Source organism: Mesoplodon mirus (assembly GCF_964341445.2).
Source record: "Mesoplodon mirus genome assembly, chromosome: 19".
Classification (NCBI taxonomy): domain Eukaryota; kingdom Metazoa; phylum Chordata; class Mammalia; order Artiodactyla; family Ziphiidae; genus Mesoplodon; species Mesoplodon mirus.
In genome coordinates, this window is record NC_138995.1 from 33,165,313 (window position 1) to 33,172,478 (window position 7,166).

Sequence of the window (7,166 nt, forward strand, 5' to 3'; positions counted from 1 at the left end):
CCTTGATTTCGATTTGGCACCGGGGTTATAAAACGCACTTGCAATCACTGATAACACGTAAGCTCAGGCCCAAGAGTGGAACACTGTATTTTACACCCTCTGTGGAGTTTTCCCTAATGCAACCATAAATCAGCCCACAAAGCAGGGCGTTTGGTCTATGCTTATAGACACAACATCAAGAAACCCTGTGTGCATGGGGAGGGAGACATCTTGGGAACTTGGGAAGGGCTTGGACTCTTTAGCTTAAGTCAGGGCCACCCAGGTGTGAACTTCAAGGCGGGGACAGAGCGCAGTGGGGGCTTTAGGGGAAGCCACACAGGATCACCCAGTGAGAAGTATATGCACATGTCCCCACGTGCACAAACAGATTTCTGAGCGCTTGAGCAGAGATTCAAAATCTTGACGTGGGAGAAAGAAGTACAAAATAGAAAGCAAAGTCTTGCTAACAGAAACGTGTGTAACAAAGAGGGAGAGAAAATAAGCAATCCAATCAGAAAATCACAGTTTGCAACACTTTGGGCAGTAGCTACAATATCCTTCCTACGGTGTCTTTCCCACCTGCCTCCATGAAAGGCTGACATCAAATTCATATTTTTTTTAGAAGAAAGCAAGGCCTCTAAATACTTAAAAACTCACAGCAGCAGTCAGCATAGTTTATATAACCGTTTCATGAAGTGCCCCGAGTGGGAGGTTTTACTAGTCTTGGGATGTTGAATTCAGTATCAGAAAAAGAGAGAAACAGCTGGTACCTCCAGGCCCATCATCCCCTTGGATGGTGGCCTCTGGCTGAAGTTCAGCCCCCAATTCTGCTTATGGAAACTTCTCTGCTCCCCCAATCTTCCATCCCTCCCTAATCTCCCCCCACCATCAAACCACTTGTGGGAGTCCAAGCCAGCAGGCGTCTGGCCTTGCTCGGTAGGGGGGCAGCAAGAATGGGGTGGGAAGCAGTGGGGAGGGAGGGCATGGCGGGGCAGAGTCCAACATGCTTGCTTGGGAGCTAGAAAAGAGGCAGAAAAGACAAAATCTAGGTCAGAAAAAAGAGAGAGAGAGTAATTCCTTACATTATTTTTTCCCAACATTTTTATTCTTCCAGAGCTTCCAAACTTCTCCACACATCTAAAGCAAGTAAGAAAACAACTAATGAAAATGATTCCTCTGCTTGGGGTGACACAGATCACCCGTTCTCCCTCAAATAAAACAGAAACCAACAGGCTGAATTTGTGGAAAATTTTACTCTACCTCATGCAACTGGAGTTTCCTTCTGCTTAAAGAAAATCTGCTTCAAATCCTTCACATGTTTTAAGCCTTTTGTAAAGTCTCACATTTGTAGTTCTGAACGTCTTTTAAGGGTGAGCATGATTTAGGCTTGAAGTTGAAGAAACTGGGGAAACCCATTCCTGGTTGTAAGTAAACTTACTTGTAAGTAACCCCATAGGGTAGTGTTTGCCGAGCAAAAAGCCTGTTTCTTTCATTTTTTTTTTCTTCTGGCGAATTTAGTATTTTTTTTTTAATTGAAGTATAGTTGATTTACAATATCATGTTAGTTTCAGGTGTACAGAGCAGTGATTCCGTTATAAATATACATTCCTTTTCTGATTCTTTTCCCTTGCAAGTTATTACAAAATATTGAGTATAGTTCTCTGTGCTATGCAGTAGGTCCTTGTTGGTTATCTATTTTATATGTAGTAGTTTGTATACGTTAATCCAACCTCCTAATTATACTAAGATAATCATACTAAGTGAAGTAAGCCAGACAGAGAAAGACAAATATCATACGATATCACTTATAGGTGGAGTCCTAAAAAATGATATAAATGAACTTATTTCCAAAACAGAAGGAGATGCACAGACATAGAAAACAAAGGGGAAAGGGATTTGGGGGGAGGGATAAATTAGGAAGCGTGTTTCTTAACAGATTATCATTCTATGTTTTCCTTTTTCTTTTCATTAAAGTAGAAAACACACACACACACACCACTTTTTAAAAAAAGAATTTTTAAACCATGCTTTCTCTGTGATATCTTATCAAGTAAGAGAGTAAGTTACCAAATGAAAAATTGCATTGAGTTTTAAAAGGGAAAAACCCTACCAATTCTCAAAGCTCAGAGTCTTGAAGGTAATTTATGTTTCTGGTATCTGGCTTCATTGTATACATATTAAACTCTCCAACAGTTGTATACAGTTTAAACCGACACAAAACAAAATGAAAAGATAAGAATAAAAGGAAACTCCCTGCTGCACTTTGCCCCAGGTCACGGTGTCAATTTGAAATAACAAAATGGAAAGAAACAAAGTAGTAATCACATTCTCCTTCCCAAAAGGCGGAGGCTGTGCTTGGTGATTAGAGAGAGAAACCCAAACCCCTGGCTGTGCAGGTGCCCATCACCCTCCTGCACAAGGTGAAAGGTTTGCGCGCATGTGCAGAACGGGCCACCCCAAACTCAGGAACAATCTTCTCACCAAGGGTCCCTTGGCCAAGTGGACACACATGGGGTTCTTCCTTCAGGTTCCAGGCCAGAGAGACCTTTCTGGGTGGTGCCCCCCAGATTGAAAAGAGAATTCGGAGGAGCCCTATGCTGCTTCCTCCCGGGAGTCTGGACAGCTACACGATTCCCCAGCGGAGGGCCAGGAGGCTGACCTGCTTATAAAAAGTGTCACCTAGAGCTGGAGGGGCTGTGTGCATCCTTCAAGGTGGTGGGAGATGGGAAGGTGGGAGGTGGGAAGGAGGCAGGGGCTTGTGTGGGACCATCCTGGAGACCCCCAATGCAGGCTGTGTTTTACTGTGTGTCCTTCGTTTTCTCATCAACTTCTCTGGGTGGTTGGGGGTCCTGATCTAACCTCATCTGTCACTGCTATGGTGAGCTGTAAGGCCTTGTGTGTTAACCTCTCCGGGCCTCAGTTTCCTCTCCGGGAAAGGCGGTGATGTCCCTGGGCTTCAGGGCCGGCCTGGGCATCCACTAAGCTCGGCCACCTGCAAGTTCTGTGACAGGGAGGCGAGCCCTCTGGCCAGCATCTCCACACACAAATGAGGGAAAAAATAGTTCCTATTGGTGCCATTGAGACTAGGCGGCTGACTGAGATAATGCTTGTAAAATACTTAGGCTGGTGCCAGGCACACAATAAAGCCCAAAGTAAAACAAGTTTGTTTGCGTGTGTGTTTGTTTAAAAAAAAAAATTATCCTTGAAAAAGGAGGTGGGGAGGAACTCAGCCAATCTGAGTGTCACAAAAGCATGCCTCCCATGAGACACTCTCTAATGCATTCAGAAGGCACACCAAGCCCGAATTAGCTCGATTCATGCCAGTTGTGTGCTCCTAAAGGTTACCAGGTTACCAGATCAAAAGGGGCCAGGAAGGGCTTCCCTGGTGGCGCAGTGGTTGAGAGTCCGCCTGCCGATTCAGGGGACACGGGTTCGTGCCCCGGTCCGGGAAGATCCCACATACCGCGGAGTGGCTAGGCCCGTGAGCCATGACCGCTGAGCCTGCGCGTCCGGAGCCTGTGCTCCGCAACGGGAGAGGCCACAACAGTGAGAGGCCACAACAGTGAGAGGCCCGCGTACCGCAAAAAAAAAAAAAAAAAAAAATCGTGTTGAGCCAGGGAGGTAGTGGTGAATTCGGGGATAATGAAGACCCTGGTGATGTGGAACTAGTGTTTCTAACACAATATACTGCTGTCCATATTGGCTTCATATCTCAGCCTAACCAAATGAACGGATTTAATCTTGTAAGTGGACATCGGGGCACTGGAAAATTTCACCTTTGCATCAAAGAGTTAATCCAGTATTCTTTACAGATATTATATTTAGGCTCTTATATTTTTAGTAGTGATGCAAAGGTCTGATGGGGATGAGAACTTGGGGGATTTAAAGAGCCGAGGGGGGGGCCCGTGCATGTCACATACCTCTGGTTCTCCCTTCTAACGTTTGCTTCCTCGGGCGCATGCTTTTTCTGCATCTCTCAGGATGTGTGTGTGTGTGTGTGTGTGTCTTCCTCTCGCACTCTCCTCTCTGGCATCCTCCCGCCTCCTCCCCTGTCTCTCTCTGTCCTCAGGACTCCGCACCCCCCCACAGACAACGTCCCGATAATTATAGTTTATTGATTCTCCTGGTGTCTGCTGCCCCTGGCACTGTGTTCTTCATCTTAGTTGGGGCACCATCTCGTCCATCACAGCCTGCATTTTTCAGGAGGCAAAGTGCTGCGGGTTCCAATCCAGAGAGCGAGCTGCTGCCTAGACCAAGGCCAGGAGCCTCTCAGAGGTGGGCTTTGCCCCTCCCCCAGCTCCCTCCCCTCCCCTCAGCTAAGGCCCTGGGGGCTTAGTCAGGATGGCAGCTGAGATCATCAGGAGAGCAGTAAGCGTGTATTGACACTTACCACATGCCAGGCAAGCTGTAAGTGCTGTTCACAGGCCGTCTCCACATCCTTCTCCTCTTCGTTACAAAGGAGGCTCAGAGAGGTGCAGGGCTCACCTGAAGTCACACAGCTGCTAAGCGTCACAGCTGGGATCAGCTGGGATCTGCACGCTGAGCCTGAGCACACAGATTCCCAGCTAGCCCCTAAAAGGCGTAGGACCAATGGGGGGGGGGTGGTGAAGCAGATGATGTGAGCTGAAGGGAAAATGCCGCAAGATGCTGGTTAAAAAAAAAAAAAAAAATGTCCCCTGAGACTCGCATGACTAGCAGATTCCCCACCCATTGCCACCCAGAAGGAGAGGGTCCCCAGCCAGCTTGAGCTGGTGCCCCAGCTGCTGTCGGAGACGACCTGGCTCCCAGGCTGTTTACTTCTCAGCCATAAACAGGAAGGCCATAAAAGGGGCCCCTTTGGGTCAACCACTCAGGGGTTTCTCTCTCCTCCTCCTCTTCCTTTTCCTCCTCCCCCAGTACGTGTCCCCAGGCAGAGGGAGTGTTTCCTTTAGAAGGCTGCTACCTCCCAAGTGCTTTGTCCCTTGGCTTCGCCTGTCTCCCCTGGGCTGGAAATTCCCACTGTGAAAGTCAGTGCTTGGTGAATAGCGGTAGTCCTGGAACCCAGCCCCTAGAGCCCCAGGACACGAGGTGACAGTGACAGATATGCAAGGACCCCCCCCTCCAGTCTCCACTGCACCACCTACTTGTTGAAACTAATGGACAAGTAGAAATGATACATTTCCTTAAGAGAGAAAACTGCTGTTCTAAAAGAAAACTGGGGAGAAAGCCTAGGATATTGAGAGGTGAGGAGAAAAGCCACAAAGGAAAAATTAGCCAGCATGTTTCAAAGAACATTCTCTGTCCCATTCTTTCCCAAGAGATTCTGGGAAAAAGAAAAAGGGATTCCACAGCCAAGCAGGGTGCCATGTTGCCCTCTCGGAAGCACACCGTGCTCGTGGTTTATTAAAGTTCTGAGAAATCGCGCAAAGGGCCTTGTTTCATTGTGTGACTCGGTTTTCCAAACACCTTGGCCTCCAAGCTTCTATTTCCACTGATGGTCCATTTATTCTTACAGCATCTCACGTTCCCCTCTGTGCTTTGGGAACCTGCTGGTTAATGTGTGAGGTCAGATGTTCTGGAAGCACACTAGTCTCATCTGACCTTGACCTTCCTTGTCAGAGCCTTAGTGTTAAGAGTCACGTGGACATGACCTTCCTTCTTAACTGCTCATTGTTTCATTCCACAAGAACGTGCTGAGCCTTACAGACAAACAGCGGAAAAAGAGACAGGGCAGATGGAAATACCTTGGGCTCATCAGGGATTTATGAAGGACCTTTGAGTCCAAGCAGATCTCCTGTTTCCAGGAAGCCCCTTCTCTCTTTGACTCAATGACCCTCGGCCACATCCTGCCCAACCCACAGGCTCACAGTGACAGTCAAGCTCCCAGGTATGTTTCCTCGAGGGGTATTTGTGTGTCAGGATGGCAGTGTCAGAGAAAAATTTGAATAACCCTAACAAAACATTTTCTACGTTTTTGAGTCCTTGAAACTGTATGTGACTCTCTTTACTTCCAGGAACAAACCCAAGCCCAGTCATCTCACTGCCTGAGACCTCTCCTCTCTGGACACGGGCATCTGCCTGCAACCCCTCCTGCCCAGTCCTACCAGCCCTCAAAGGCTTTCTCAGACCACTGTATCTGTCCCCGCCCCCTTTCTCTGTCCTTCCCTGCCTAACTCCGTCACTTCACACATACCTGTTACTGGCTTGAATTTTCAGCTGCTTTCTGGTTTTCTGTTTGTTTGTTTTTTAGTGAGAAGTTGGAGGGTGTAAGGTCTCAAACCGGTGAACCAAATCAAGCTCACTGATGTGTTGGTCTCGCCGTGCTCAGAAAAAGAAAATGACTTCAATCAGCTGCCTAAGTATAATAATCAGGATTTCACATTAAAACTCTGGATTTACAGCCTCTCTTTAAAAAAAAATCAGAAGATCTGGCAACAATTGGCTCACATTCCTCTTTTACAACCGTCAGCTGGAGCTGGGTAGCAGCCTGTAGATGGGACAAATATCTTCAGTTTACAAAAGGTCCCACCCTTGCCTGGTGTCACTGGGAAATGGAGCCATTGACCCCGGTCCACCACTGGCTAGCTATATGACCTTGCGCAAGTGACTAAACCTTCCTGTGCCAAGATTTGTCATCTGGAAGACGGGAACAACAATAGTCCCCTACCTATATCAGTGAGGTTAAGCTAGGAATGCTGTGGTTAAAAAAAAAAATCTCCAAAATCTTCGGGAATTAATTTAACAAATTCTTATTTCTCACCCACGCTCTGTGTTTACTGTGGGTTGACACAGGGCAGGGGGAGGGGAGGGGAGGCTCTAATCACTGTAAGGATGTAATGACTCAGAGTCCCAGGGCAGAGGAGGGTCTGTCTTAGCACACACCCCCATCTTCCGTTCAGGGACCGTGAACATCAGGGTTGGGGAGGAAAGTGGCGAATCACACATTGACTCTCAAAACTTCCTCTTGGAAGTGACACACATGAAGTTTATTCACAGCCCATGGACTGATGCAAGTCAGGTGGCCTGGCTAACTTCACGGGGGTAGGAACATACAACCCTAACCTTTGCCGAGGAGGAAGAGGGAACTCGAGGTAGACTTACCGTGATGCTTCAGAGCCTTTCTCTTTCTTGTGTGCTTTCCAGGACTCTGTACCTAATTTTATTTTTTATTATTTTATTATTTTTTTTTTTTTGAGGTACGCAGGCCT

General features: G+C 47.3%; 1 long non-coding RNA gene across 1 annotated transcript; it reads right to left on the reverse strand.

The window, feature by feature from the left end:
• Nucleotides 1-1,034: 1,034 nt before the first annotated feature.
• LOC309795103 lies at nt 1,035-6,683 on the reverse strand. Its single transcript, XR_014292218.1, has 3 exons — nt 6,152-6,683; nt 4,370-4,626; nt 1,035-4,226 (listed from the first exon to the last, which is right to left on the reverse strand). It is a non-coding gene; the product is annotated as an uncharacterized lncRNA (long non-coding RNA).
• Nucleotides 6,684-7,166: the final 483 nt, after the last annotated feature.